Here is a 16,041-nt window from a genome sequence, read left to right on the forward strand (position 1 = left end):
ATTTAAATATGTGACTTTAACTGCAGTTTCTGATGGTTTATATTCATTTATTTCTTCACTGAATTTTGTATCCAAAGTTTCAACCAAGTTAGTGAAGTAAAAAAAAAAATTAGCCATTCAGAAATTTACCTCAGAGGAAGACTCCCTGCACCCTCTCTATATATACTCCATGATGCAAGGTAATCTGTACTAACATCAGAACCATTACATCTTACCCCAAAATAGGGCAAAGACTTTTTGCATGAGTTATTTTAAAGAAACATAGTCACGTATTTCTGTACTTCTTTTCAGAATTACTCTTACTCATTTTATTTTCTTCTGTGACAAAACAGAATAGAAAGCTATAGAATATAGACATTCCAGCTTAAAGGGAGAGTTAAGTTTACAATTAAAATATTTAAAAATACACAAAAGATGCATTCTTCTCTTTATTCTCCTATTTATCTTTCTCTTCCTACTTCTTTATCTACTTTTTTTTCATTTTATTAATGTCTTTCTCATTCTTTTCATAGAGCTAATGTAAACTGTGGAAACTTCCCATGGTAACTGTCTTGAGTTTGTAATCTAAAAACATGTTTTCTATTCTCTTTCAGTCGTTTGAGGCTTTAAAAGCTCTGGTTCAAAATACATAGACTACCAACTACCATGATCCCTTTCTAAGCACTGACCAAGATGACTTGTAGTTTCAATTATTTCAAGTTGTCGGTTCTTCCTACACAAGGAAATTCTCTGTGTGTGTGTGTATATATATATATATATATACACACAGTGAGAATTTCCATACATATATATATATATTATATATAACAGAAATTTCTGTGTAACTAGTCTCAACAATTTTTTAATCTAGAAAGAGTATATATGAAGGAGAAGAGCCACATTTGTACCCTTCCTCCAACAATTTAACAATTAAAATATAAGGAATTTCATGGAATTCTAAAAATAAACTCTAGTATTGTTGCCCAATGCTACAAATCCATATAAAATACTTTTCAGATTGTCTGCAGAGTTAATACACTTACTTTTCTAAATTTTGAAAGAATTGTAGTTCCTCTGAGAAAATATAACTAAATAATGCCAACAAAAATTGTTCAAAAATCAGCTTTCAGAAAGTTCTGGTTTTAGATATAACTCAAAAAATAAACTGATCAAAATGCATGTGAATTTTTTTCTTTCAAAAATTGCTATTACTTCAAATTTGCTTCCTTTCTTCCATGTTGCAGTCTACCAGAGCTCAGCTGGAGACTAAGCTAGAGCATTCAGAGATTTTGTCTCTTCTGGCAGTGTCCCAAGCAGTTATTTACTGAGAGCATGCCTTAGGCAGTAGTAGATGGAGACTCTCTTTCACAAAACTCTCATTCCAGATTACAGTACTTCCTAGTAATTCTGAATTCTTTGTAAAATGCAAATAACTCCTGAATGGGTCACTTATTTTGTGTTTTTACCCATACATCCTGGGGTGAAAATGGACTTGCTTGTTTTTATATTCTTTTCCAAATACAGGTTCAAGGTGGAGATAAGGAGACTGTCTCCATGGCAAGTAAAAGAGGAAGCAGAGGCAAGGCCCATGTCGTGCATATACATAAACACAAAAAGAGGCCAATTTTGTTACATTAATTCCACTCAGCCAATATTAGTCAATTGATTTTGTAGGAATAGCCATACCACCATTCCCAGACAAGTTAAAAAGAGTGTGAATTTAGTCACAAAGAGAATTAAATGTAGACTCCTAGGAAAACTCATGAAGTCTACTGGAGCACCAATATCAAGGAAGTATGTGAGGTCAATAACTCTATATTTGGAAAAACACATTTTTAATATAAAAAACTAACATAAAATTGAAGACCTTGGAAACAGGTTTCCCTTACAGAGGAACTCAGTTTCAGGAGGAGAAACACTGTGCAGAAAAAGACTCCTTGTTAAGATACTGGAGTTCCGGTCCTGGCTCTGTCCCAGGTCTGTCACTCACGAGCCACGTAATATTGGGCCAGCAAATTATCATCTCCAGACTTGGCTGCCTCATCTGCAAATTAGGGGATGAAGCTGATGCTCTGTGACATCGAATAGCCTATGGGATATTTATGGAAAGAGAAAACCAGCAACTCTGAGTTGGTAGTTACATCTGCAAGCTTCTGAATATGATAAAAGAGACCACAAGAATAACTCTTTGAATATAATATGCTTTAATAATAATATTCATATTAAATAATAATAGATAAACATGAACGAATAATAAAGATAAACATAAACATTGCCACATTTGAAATAGAAAATGTGGATAGTCCATTTGAAAAAACCATGGACACAGATTTAAACTCTAAAATAATTTTAAGAACAAAGAGATCTTACTTTTCTGAATCTGGGTCTTACTATACTGTTCTAAGGAGTTGGTGGCACTGAAAGAAGCAACCAACGACATAATACACACTAAATATGTTTTCTTAAATACGCTATGAACTTTTATACATGTGTTTTAGGAAAACACCTTCTTTGGGGTCTTGCTTCTAATTGTCACTGAAGTAAATAAACATACCACAAGACCAACTATTCTTACCTCATGTAAGATCAATATGGCAAAGTGCAAAGAAATTTCTCACCGTTTAGTCTAGATTCATAATTTAATGAAAGCTTTAAAATTTTTTAAAGTTCACAGAAGACTTTAAAATTCTTAAACATCATAAATTAAACAAAAACCACTGAATTCCAATCTATGTGAGAGATTTTGCTAAACTTCAGTTCTGATCCTGAGTAATTTCACTGAGGTATCACCTTTTTCTTTGCATAGAAACGCTACTCAGGTAGCATAGAGTCATAACATTTTAGCCACTTTACAAAAAGTACCTGTATATTATAAAAATTGTGTTTGGTCACATAAGTGACAAAGTTCACAAACTTTCTAAGACAACTGGAAAACCAAAAATATTACCATACAAATTCATCATGGCATTGATCAAACATTCATTTCTCTCTTTATTAAAATCAAGGTTTCTTAAAATCAAACTATGAAAAATAAATACATATTTATTTTATTTATTTATTTTTTTGGAAATGATCTCACTCTGTCACCCAGGCTGGAGTGCGAGATCATGGCTCACTGCAGCCTCCACATCTGCAGGCTCATGTGATCCTCCCACATCTGTCTCCCGAGTAGCTGGGACTACAGGTGTGCACCACCACACCTGGCTAATTTTTTTCAATTTTTTTATTCATAGAGACAGGGTTTCACCATTTTGACCAGGCTGGTCTTGAACTCCAGGGCTCAAGTGATCTACTCACCTTGGACCCTCAAAGTGCTGGGATTATAAGAGTGAGCCACACACCTGGCCAAAATTCCTATTTTTAAAAAATAAAATGCTACAATTTATGTTTGTGCTTGAAAACCCATACTATACTATAGTCATGCTATTTCCATAGCACCTTTGCTTGAGCATAAATTATCAACATGCAATAACAGATGCATATTTCAAAACTTGAAAAGAACTTTGCCTTCATCTCCTTTGTAGTTTACAGTCATTGCCATTGGCATTTTAAAATAATGAATGCTTATAATCACAGTTTTAACACAGAATACAATTTTTGGAAGATATCAGATGTTCAAACAGCAGCATAGTAGTTGTGGGCTTATAGCTTTTAAGAATAAGTTATGCTTCATGTGTTTTGAGAATGTAAAGATTCATTAAAAAAATAGTCAGAGTTGGCCGGGCACGGTGGCTCACGCCTGTAATCCCAGCACTTTGGGAGGCCGAGGTGGGTGGATCACGAGGTCAGGAGATCGAGACCACCCTGGCTAACATGGTGTGAAACCCTGTCTCTACTAAAAAAAATTACAAAAAATTAGCCGGGCGTGGTGGCAGGCGCCTGTAGTCCCAGATACCTGGGAGGCTGAGGCAGGAGAATGGCATGAACCCAGGAGGCGGAGCTTGCAGTGAGCCGAGATTGCAGCACTGCACTCCAGCCTGGGCGACAGGGCGAGACTCTGTCTCAAAAAAAAAAAAAAAAAAAAAAGTCAGAGTTCGTACAGCTGACCTCAGGCCCAACTAACTTATAAGAAAGCAGTAACATTTATTTTAGCTAAACAATTAGGTACTTGCCTAGTAAAACCTTTTAAAGTAATTACAAAATACGTACTATCTTTTAGTTCCACCATCACCAAAGCATCAATATTATTAATGTAACATGGAAATGGTACGTGCACAAACTAAAAATGAGAGAGTAAGAAAACAAAGCTGGAACATTGGAACTTTGAGAGAACAAGCATATAAGGCAAGTGTAAACAAACTTTAGGAAATTATATCCCAAATTATGGGAAGAGGGGGGTTTAAAGTCAGTATGTTATATCAATTCTTAATTTTATTTAGTTAATATAGACATAAAATAAACATTTGGTTTTTGGAATTCCATAATTATGTTTTAAATTATATATTTTAAGAACTTTTAAACATTGAATCCCTTAGAGCAATAGTAAATATTTTTAAACCTCAAGAAAATATCTCAGACCTCAGCATCTGGTAAGATGCAATAATATACATTTGTTTATTATTCATTTAAAATGAAATTTGCTGGTTTCATTTGACTTTCTTCTGGAAAAATTAAACCACTACATATATTTAGACAGGTATCTTGAATCCCACATTTAGTAATAAGCTGTGTTTTTTTCTCTGCAAAACATCAAAGGCATAAATGAACAATCTGTGATTCTTCTAATAGCATCCCCATTATTAAAATAAGTTGCCAAAAATTGTTATTGAATTCAGTTTAACATTTACCTAAAAAGTAAAGTTGAGCCTGACAGATATGAGGATTTCAGGAATATTTTGCCACCTAATTTGAAAAACAAACAAAAATTTTCTCCAATAGTTTGAAAACAGAAAGATCTTACACATTAACAATTGAGGCCAGTTTCTCAGTAATCATCTAGACTTAGAGAAACATCAGCAGAACTGACACTATTAGGGAAAATGACCCAACTTGGAGAATGCTGAGTAATAACACTCTAAGATCTGCTTGATAGATATGAATTGGATGAGAGTAAAATATGAAATAGTGTGTCACTCAGTGCCCTCAACTTCTCGTCCACTTCTGATAATCACAGTTAATCAGAGTTCATCCCACTTGTCAAAATACCTCAGCATTAAGATAACAAATGATGGAAGTAGAAACAGAGACAATGATAGGAGACGATGAATGCACTGAGAGCAGCTGAGAGGGCGCTAATATCTCATAAGAGAGAGAACAAGGAGGGCTAAACAGAGAGAACTGACAGAACTCCAAGCAGTAATTTCCTTGTTGTTGATTTTTGTTTCGTTTTGTTTTTAAACATAGCAGATAAATTGCAATGAAAGGGAGTGGCAGGCTGCTGCCCTGTTAGGGAACCAGTGAATGCAACAAATGTTAGATTTACACAGATTTCTTAAGAGGGGCCTGAGTGAGGTCGTGACATGCAACAGGAGAGCTTGTTAAAGCTCACATCTATACAGTGTGCAAAGTCATGAACAGGATGAGTTTTAATTTTTTGAAGTGTATTATCCAATTATCTTCTCCAAACCATTCCCCTCAGTTTTCATCCCCTTAAGAAGGCATTGCCTTTAAAATACTTTACAAGAAAAATATTCAGAATCTGCAAGGAACTTAACCAAATTTACAAGAAAAAAATCAAACAACCCCATCAAAAAGTGGGCAAAGGATATGAACAGACACTTCTCAAAGGAAGATATTTATGAGGTCAAAAAACATATGAAAAAAAGCTCATTATGACTGGTTATTAGAGAAATGCAAATCAAAACCACAATGAGATACCATCTCACACCAGTTAGAACGGCGATCATTAAAATGTCAGGAAACAACAGATGCTGGAGAGGATGTAGAGAAATAGGAATGCTTTTACACTGTTGGTGGGAGTGTAAATTAGTTCAATCATTGTGGAAAATAGTGTGACGATTCCTCAAGAATCTAGAACCAGAGATACCATTTGACCCAGCAATTCCATTACTGGGTATATACCCAAAGGATTATAAATCATTCTACTATAAAGACACATGCACACATATGTTTACTGCAACACTACTCACAATAGCAGACTCAGAACCAACCCAAATGCCCAGCAGTGACAGACTGGATAAAGAAAACATGGCACATACACACCATGGAATACTATGCAGCCATAAAAAAGGATGAGTTCATGTCCTTTTCAGGGACATGTATGAAGCTGGAAACCATCATTCTCAGAAAACTAACACAGGAACAGAAAACCAAACACTGCATGTTCTCACTCATAAATGGGAAGTGAACAATGATAACACATGGACAAAGGGAGAACATCATGTATCAGGGCCTGTTGGGGGGTGGGGCTAGGGGAAGGATAGCATTAGGAGAGATACCTAATGTAGATGACAGGTTGATGGGTGCAGCAAACTACTATGACATGTGTATACCTATGTAACAAACCTGCATGTTCTGCACATGTATCCCAGAATTTAAAGTATAATTTTTTTAAAAAAGTATCTTTCATTCGGAAAAGATTTTATTTTGTTTTGTTTTGTTTCCAAGGTAGCAATTCTAATTTATTTTCTAGTCCATAAAGGAAAACCCAAAAAGAACTGGACTTGAGAGAATTTTTCTTCATAATTTCAAACTATTTGCATGAACTTTCGGTTCATCCCTCTTCATTTCTTTTTGACTATCAATAGTGTCTAGTATTATGATTATCCTTAAATTAATATTTGGTCTTTTTGATTAACACAATAAAATAGTAAGGCTTTCTGACTTGGAACTCTTCACAAAATAAGAATACCAGAAGAAAAAAAAATGTAATTGGCTAAATGGAAAGTACTCACTTGAAAGCCAGTGAAAGCACACTGTAGCCATATTTTCAGGTGTACTTTTATTCATTTTGTTTATATTTACCTATCAATCATGTTATACTTTATTTCCTCCATTTCAGAAGACTTTTTGAAATCCACTATGGATACCACTGCTTCCATGTTAGGTACTGATGCAGACGGCAGTTCAAGAGTAGTTGGCTTAATTTTACATTATGTACTTTTAAATTTATACTCAGATTCAAATTCAGATGAAGCCAGTAGTCATACAATCTGATGGAAGGAAGCCTGGAAAGTACCCGGTTATCAGGGATTTTAACATGATATACTGTATATGAAAGCTCTTGATAGTTTTATATTTTTCCTTTTCATGCACAATAATAATACCTGACAAAATTTAGACTGGCACAAGTGTATTGTCTGTCAAAGATGCTTCAGGATTTATTTGGCTCTCAGTCAACTCACATTACTACAAGCTCTTTGATACACAGAGCACAAAACAGCTTAACATTGTTGCTATTAGTGCTCAAACCACACTGAAAACACTTCATTAAACAGCCTACTGCAGTGTAATTGTTTAATAATATTTTGATTAGGTTGTTTAGCAGACATTCTATGCTGTAAAACATTTTCTTGCTGTCAAGTGAATCACTGGTAAAAAGGCTACTGCAAAATACTTAAGAGAATCTCTTAGGAAAAAAATCATAGTGGGGAAAAAAGAAACACCTAAGTCATTCTACTCTTATTACCTACTGTATTAGTTTCCTATAGCTGCTGTAACAAATTACTTCAAATTTAGTGGCTTAAAACTACACATATTATCTTACAGTTCTGGAAGTCAGAAGTCTGACATGGGTCTCACTGAGCTAAATTTAGGGTTTGCAGTGCTGCATTCCTTTCTGAAGAAGAATCCATTTCCTTGTACTTCCTTGCTTCCAAAGGCTTCGCCCATTTCTTGGCTCAGGGTTCACTTCCTCCATCTTTCAATCCAGCAATGGACAATTGGATGTTTCTCGCATTGCAAAACTGACACTTGACTCTCTTGCCTCCCTCCTCCATTTGTAAGAACCCTTTAGCCCACCCAAATAAGCAAGGATAATCTTCTTATTTTAAGGTCATCAGATTGCCAACCTTGATTTCCCCTTGTCACGTAACACATGTATTTACAGATTCCAGGTATTGAAACAATTATATCTTTGGGGAGGCCTTTGTTCTGCCTGCCACAACCACCATATGGCTTCATGAAAGTTAACTCAATTTTCACACAGAAACACGTTGCTTTGGGAGAGTGGAGTGAAGTGGTTAGTTTATGGGGAGTGTTGTACCTTGTACATCTGTTCCTTGGTCACCCCCATTTTAGCACAGAATCTGATTTCCACAGTTAATGTCAAGGCTGTAGCCGTTCTGAACCTTTCAATTAAAAAATGCTTATTAGATTCTTAACATGTGAAACATAGTAATCTATAAGCTATCATTACAATGGTGACTACTCACAAGAAGAAAAAGGGGAATCTCATTCCCCTTTGATATTTTCTCTACTAAATACAAATACAATGTGGCTCTTAAGAATACAGACCTAGACTTACACGGTTTTCAACAGTTCTGCTTTCATACCAATTTTAATTTTCAAACTTTTTTACTTACTCTTAAGAGGTGACAACGTGCTGGCGGCCCTCGCTCGCGCTCAGCGCCTCCTCGGGCTCGGCGTCCTCTCTGGCCACGGTTGAGGAGCTCTTCAGCCCGCCGCTGCACTGTGGGACCCGTCTCTCTGGGCTGGCCAAGGCTGGAGCCGGCTCCCTCTGCTTGCGGGGAGGTGTGGAGGGAGAGACGCACGCGGGAACTGGGGCTGCGCGCAGCGCTCGCGGGCCAGCGTGAGTTCCGGGTGGGCGTGGGCTCCGCGGCCCCGCACTCACTCGGAGCCGCCGTCAGTCGCCGCCAGCCCGGGGCAGTGAGGGGCTTAGCACCCAGGCCAGCAGTTGCGGAGGGGGCGCCCGGTCCCCCAGCACTGCCGTCCCTCGTGCGCGGTGCTCGAATTCTCGCTGGGCCTCAGCCGCCTCCCCGTGGGGCAGGGCTGGGACCTGCAGCCCGCCACGCCCCAGCTCCCCCTACGGTGGGCTCCTGTGCGCCTCGCCGAAGGGCACCGCCCCCTGTGCCGCAGAAACCGGTCGCATCCGCCCAAGGGCTGAGGAGCGCGGGCGCATGGCGCGGGACTGGCAGGCAGCTCCACCCGTGGGCGCGGGATGCACTAGGCGAAGCCAGCTGGGCTCCTGAGTCCAGCTGGGGACTTGGGTAAGTTTTATGTCTAGCTGAAGGATTGTAAATGCACCAATCAGCACTCTGTCTAGCTTGGGGTTTGTAAATGCACCAGAAAGTGCTCTGTGTTTAGCTAATCTGGTGGGGACTTGGAGAACTTTTATGTCTAGCTAAGGGATTGTAAATACACCCATCAGCACCCTGTGTCTAGCTCAAGGTTTGTAAATGCACCAATCAGTGCTCTGTGTCTAGTTAATCTAGCAGGGACTTGGAAAACTTTTACTTCTAGCTAGAAGATTGTAAATACACCAATCAGTACTCTGTGTGTAGCTCAGGGATTGTAAACGCACCAGTCAGCACCCTGTCAAAACAGACCAATCAGCTCTCTGTAAAATGGACCAATCAGCTCTCCGTAAAATGGGCCAATCAGCAGGATGTGGATGGGGTCAGATAAGGGAATAAAAGCAGGCTGCCCAAGCCAACAGTGGCAACCTGCCAGGTCCACTTCCACAGTGTGGAAGCTTTGTTCTTTTCGCTCTTTGCAATAAATCTTGCTGCTGCTCACTCTTTGGGCCCGCACCACCTTTATGAGCTGTAACACTCACCGCAAAAGTGTGCAGCTTCACTCTTGAGGCCAGGGAGACCATGAACCCACCGGGAGGAGTGAACAACTCCGCACGTGCTGCCTTAAGAGCTGTAACACTCACCGCAAAGGTCTCCAGCTTCACTCCTGAAGCCAGTGAGACCACAAACCCACCAGAAGGAAGACACTCCGAACATGTCTGAACATCAGAAGGAACAAAGTCCGGACACAACATCTTTAAGAACTGTAACACTCACCGTGAGGGTATGCGACTTCATTCTTGAAGTCAGTGAGACCAAGAACCCACCAATTCCAGACACACTCTTGAGTGCTGGCTTCAAAGAGGAGAAAGCTTTAGTGCCATACAAAAGGGTCAGTAGTTTTCATAATGTCAATGCATGATAACTGAAAATGCCTGCATGACACTTTGCTCAGTAAACAATGGAAATGTTTCCTACTTTTTTGAGATGGTAGGCAAATATATGCCAATTTTTGGAACCCAATAAAATATTTTTGTTTATAGAATCACCAATTTCAGAATAATAAGGTGCTTTAAATATCATGTATAAAAACTTCTTAATCTCACCAATTTGTGATCAAACTCTGGTTTTGAACATTCGCAAGGTAGAGGAAATTGATATTTCTGAAAACTTGTTCCATCTTCCTTGTATCTTCATATCAAAGCCAATTCTTTTTCCTTGTAATTTATTTTATTTTGCTTAGTAAAGTTTGACTCTGTAATGAGTATATAGAACAATTCTAGTATCTGTCTTTATGACACCCCTAATATGTATGTGTGTGTGTGTGTGTGTGTGTGTGTGTATATATATATATATATAATTTTTTTTTGAGTTGGAGTCTTGCTCTGCACTCCAGGCTGGAGTGCAGTGGCGCAATCTCGGCTCACTGCAAGCTCCCCCCGCCTCCGCCGGGTTCACACCATTCTCCTGCCTCAGCCTCCCAAGTAGCTGGGACTACAGGCTCCTGCCACCATGCCTGGATAATTTTTTGTATTTTTAGTAGAGGCGGGATTTCACCGTGTTGGCCAGGATAGTTTCAATCTCCTGACCTTGTGATCCTCCCGCCAGGGCCTCAAAGTGCTGGGATTGCAGGCATGAGCCACTGTGCCCGGCCATAAAAATATTTTTTAAAAGTTAAAATCTATAGCGTGGGATAGAATAAACATTCCCAATCCCTATTAAAGCTTGGAGTCTAATTACTTCATCAGCCCGGTCACATATATTTCAATAAGGTTCAGTTTACGTCAGTATTTCCCTTAAAGTCTTATTTGTGGAAGGAAACACTGTTCTAAATGTGGTCTAAGCAGATTTTCCCACTGCTGTTCTTAGATACTGCATTTTCATTTGACATTGACAAAAATCCTGTTAGTGGTATAAACCATCACCATTCACTTTTTATTTTATGATGTATTTTTCAGTAATTTTGCTAGTGTTTTATTTTGCTTTTTACATCATTTTATTTACTTGTGCTGTTCTTTTTTATCTTCTATTAGTACTATTCGATTTTGTCTCTCATTAATTTCCTTTATTTTCTTTTATTTTCAATCTGAAACACGAAACTTTACATTTGACTTCATTTAACTTCATTTTATTAGATATACTCCAAGCTGGATGAGAGCTTTTGAGATACTGATTCTCTAACGCAAAACTATCCAGTTACCTTTTTATGGTCAAGTTAGCGACACAGTTGATTAAATACCCTGGATATCATCACAGAAATAATAGATAAAAAGTTGAATGAGATTAGTCCAAAAAATATAAACAAGGCTGCTCTCCAAGTTTGTGAAGCAGCATACTTCTTGCAAAGGTTTTCCTACTCAGCCAACTGAAACACTGGCTCTTGCAATAATTTTTAAACGCCAATTCATTTTTAATTTAGGGTCCTCATCACTTTTCACATAAAACTGCATGTAAAATTCTGGTGAGAAATACTGGCCACTTAACTGTTTCTTGATGTCAAATGTCATGCTGAGATGTGAAACTATGACATTATCATTATGTATTATGCAAAATTTCTACTCCTTAGTCTAATTCAAAATTACAATCATAGAACCTGGAATACATTTGAATGTAGCCAGTTCTTCCTGTTGCCTTACGAATTATTATGAATGTTAGTCTCCAAACTGTCAGGCAATTATAAATTTCAACAATGAATTTGATGAAAGCTTGTAAGAATTTGTGACTTTTATAACTAATACTGTATTATCCGTATATAAATTGTATTTTGATGTAAGATGTAAATTATATTTTGATGTAAAAGGTAAGGGCATTAGAAGGGAGGATCTGCTATCAGCTTATGTGAAAATCTGCTAGTCTCTTGGGAGCTACCAAGATTTTACCTGTCATTGAGCTATGCCATGAGCAGAATATTTTTAAAAGATTTAAACTACAAAACCTCTTACTGACTTTCATATAATGTCATTCATTTACATACCCATGCATATATTAATGTGTCTTAATGTGATACAGACAAAAGACCATTTAAAGGCACGGTTCAGTTAATAATAACAAACACATTTAAACCAACACTCTTTTTTACCTATTGAACAAAAATTATTAGAATTTTTAAGTGTACCTGTTGAAATAGATAACTATCCATTACTAAAATGAAAAAGAAATGTTTTATCTATTAATATATTACCATCAGTGGTGGGCAATAATATTTTAATGACTTTTTTGGTATTCGTTAATTGATATATCATAGCTGTACATATTTGAGGGTGTATGTGATATTTTGATACACGTATGCAATGTGTAATGATCAAATCATGGTAACTGGAATATCCATTACCTAAAGCACTTATCTCTTCTTTTTGTTGGGAACATCATATTCTTTCTATCCTTTAAGTCTTCTACCTTGCTTTAAAATGTTGGACTCTATTATCGAAAGATAATCTAGAAAAAATAATCTAAATTGGGGTTTTTAATTTACCAACATATTTAGTATGTTAAATACATTCAACATAAGAGGAAAGGTGTGTGCTTCAAATGAGAAAAGTCTTGTTCTTGTTAGGAAGAGCTTTATATGTGGAATTTAGAAAGTTTGTAGAGTCTGCTTTGGTTATGAGAAAGATTTAGAAAGATAAGCTTTCCCAGAAATTTGGATAACAGGCTAAGATACAAGCAACATTACAGCACTAAAAGTCTCATAATTTACCTCCTTCTCATTACAGTTTTATTATTTGTATCCTAATGTATTTAGGAATAGTTTAATGTTGGGCATGTTTTTGTAAAAGGGATCTGCTAGTTACATAATATTTATGGAATCTTAAATGGTTAACAAATTTGATTTCATACACACACATATATACCTAACATACAGTTCTCAGAGCTTTACAGTCTGTTTTATTTGATTAAATTTTTTCATTCATTTATTTTGTACATGATTATTACCAAATAGCATGTACTATAAGTAAACAAGAGCCAGTGTAACTCTACATTTATCATGAATAAATATATTGCATATAAAATATGAAGAATTAAGCTGATTACCCAAGTCGTTGTCTGACATTAAAAGAAAACAAATGTGATGAATTGTATAGAACGATTATTAAGCTGACAAAATTCTAGAAAAACAAATTAACCCACGATGTGCAGTCATCCCTACATCCTCATGAATTGAACATTAACTATAAATGCTCCCAAATGGAAGTCTTTAAATGATTGTGGCTCCAGCTTGAAATAAAAGTAAAGTGATAACACATTTTTTGTTGTTTCAGAATCTTAAACTAGTACGGTAAAATATGCTGCAGTATTTCATTCGGTTTTTAATTCACTAGGTGGTGAGCAGTTAATCATGTTTAAAAATCATTATTTAACTTTTACCTAATGGTCTCAAGTCTTAGAGTGCTTCACAAAATACGTTCAGTCAAAATCTAAATCTAATTACAGTAGTTCATTTAACTAAAACATAACAGGGGAAAGGTCACTGATTTAATATCACTCTTTCCAGTAGTAAATACATGCATGACTAATGAATATTTTAATTAACGACCATGAACATTATTTAACAAATATAACAAATCAAACATAACTCTTCAGATGGGACAAGATTAATCCAACCTTGAAAAGTTATCAGATCAGTACTGTGGGGAACTTGGCATATTCTCATTTGAGAAAAAAATGATGTTAATTTTTTTATTACATAATTGGACAGCCATTTTTTTCATAATTCATTAAAATTTGGATTTTTTATTATACTTTAAGTTCTAGGGTACATGTGCGCAACGTGCAGGTTTGTTACATAGGTATACATGTGCCATGTTGTTTTGCTGCACCCATTACCTCGTCATTTACATTAGGTATTGCTCCCAATGCTATGCCTTCCCCAGCCCCCAACCCCATGACAAGCCCTGGTGTGTGATGTTCCCTGCCCTGTATCCAAGTGTTCTCATTGTTCAATTCCCACCTATGAGTGGTTCAGTGTTTGGTTTTCTCTTCTTGTGTGACTTTGCTGAGAATGATGGTTTCTAGTTTTATCCATGTCCCTGCAAAGGACAAGAACTCGTCCTTTTTTATGGCTGCATAGTATTCCATGGCGTATGTGCACCACATTTTCTTAATACAGTCTATCATTGATGGACATTTGGGTTGGTTCCAAGTCTTTGCTATTGTGAATAGTGCTGCAATAAACATACATGTGCATGTGTCTTAATAGTAGCATGATTTATAATCCTTTGGGTATATACCCAGTAATGAGATGGCTGGGTCAGATGTTATTTCTAGTTCTAGATCCCTGAGGAATCGCCACACTGACTTCCACAATGGTTGAACTAGTCTGCAGTCCCACCAACAGTGTAAAAGTGTTCCTATTTCTCCACATTCTCTCTAGCATCTGTTGTTTCCTGACTTTTTAATGATCCTCATTCTACTCATGTGAGATGGTGTCTCACTGTGGTTTTGATTTGCATTTCTCTGACGACCACTGATGATGAGCATTTTTCCATGTGTCTGTTGGCTGCATAAATGCCTTCTTTTGAGAAGTGTCTGTTCATATCCTTTGACCACTTTTTGATGGGGATGTTTGTTTTTTCTTGCAAATTTGTTTAAGTTTTTTGCAGATTCCAGATATTAGCCCTTTGTCAGATGGATGGATTGCAAAACTTTTCTCCCATTCTGTAGGTTGCCTCTTCACTCTGGTAGTTTCTTTTGCTGTGCAGGAGCTCTTTAATGTAATTAGATTCCATTTGTCTATTTTGGCTTTTGTTGCCACTGCTTTTGGTGTTTTAGTCATGAAGCCCTTGCCCATGCCTATGTCCTGAATGGTATTGCCTAGGTTTTCTTCTAGAGTTTTTATGGTTTTAGGTCTAACATTTAAGTCTCTAATCCATCTTGAATTAATTTTTGTATAAGGTGTAAGGAAGGGATCCAATTTCAGCTTTCTACATATGGCTAGCCAGTTTTCCCATCACTATTTATTAAATAGGGAATCCTTTCCTCATTTCTTGTTTTTGTTAGGTTTGTCAAAGATCAGATGGTTGTAGATACGTGGTGTTATTTCTGAGACCTCTGTTCTGTTTCATTGGTCTATATCTCTGTTTTTGTACCAGTAGCATGTTGTTTTGGTTACTGTAGCCTTGTAGTATGGTTTGAGGTCGGGTAGCGTGATGCTTCCAGCTTTGTTTTTTTTTGCTTAGGATTGTCTTGGCAATGTGGGCCCTTTTTGGTTCATTATGAACTTTAAAGTAGTTTTTTCCAATTCTGTGAAGAAAGTCACCAGAAGCTTGATGGGGATGGCACTGAATCTATAAATTATCTTCATTTTCAAGATATTGAGTCTTCCTATCCATGAGCATGGAATGTTCTTCCATTTGTTTGTGTCCTCTTTTATTTTGTTGAGCTGTGGTTTGTAGTTCTCCTTGAAGAGGTCTTTCACATCCCTTGTAAGTTGTATTCCTAGGTATTTTGTTCTCTTTTTAGCAATTGTGAATGGAGGTTCACTCATGATTTGGCTCTCTGTTTGTCTGTTATTTGTGTATAGGAATGCTGGTGATTTATGCACGTTAATTTTATATCCTGAGACTTTGCTGAAGTTGCTTATCAGCTTAAGGAGATTTTGGGCTGAGACAATGGGCTTTTCTAAATATGCAGTCATGTCATCTGCCAACAGGGACAATTTGACTTCCTCTTTTCCTGACTAAATACCCTTTATTTCTTTCTCTTGCCTGATTGCCCTGGACAGAACTTCCAACACTATGTGGAATAGGAGTGGTGAGAGAGGGCATCCCTGTCTTGTGCCAGTTTTCAAAGGGAATGCTTCCAGTTTTTGCCCATTCAGTATGATATTGGCTGTGGATTTGTCATAAATAGCTTTTATTATTCTGAGAAACGTTCCATCAATATCTAGTTTATTGAGAGCTTTTAGGAT

The 16,041-nt window shown here is 37.1% G+C and overlaps 1 long non-coding RNA gene across 1 annotated transcript in view; it reads right to left on the bottom strand.

Moving 5' to 3' along the window:
• The window catches only part of LOC134732752 (uncharacterized), a 128,814-nt gene extending 119,849 nt beyond the window's left edge, over window positions 1-8,965 (bottom strand). Inside the window, exon 1 of the long non-coding RNA XR_010116236.1 lies at window positions 8,463-8,965. This is a non-coding gene — a long non-coding RNA (uncharacterized lncRNA). The remainder of the gene's footprint in view (window positions 1-8,462) is intronic.
• Between the last annotated feature and the right edge of the window lie 7,076 nt (window positions 8,966-16,041).

Source organism: Symphalangus syndactylus, chromosome 2 (genome assembly GCF_028878055.3).
Source record: "Symphalangus syndactylus isolate Jambi chromosome 2, NHGRI_mSymSyn1-v2.1_pri, whole genome shotgun sequence".
NCBI classification, from domain to species: domain Eukaryota; kingdom Metazoa; phylum Chordata; class Mammalia; order Primates; family Hylobatidae; genus Symphalangus; species Symphalangus syndactylus.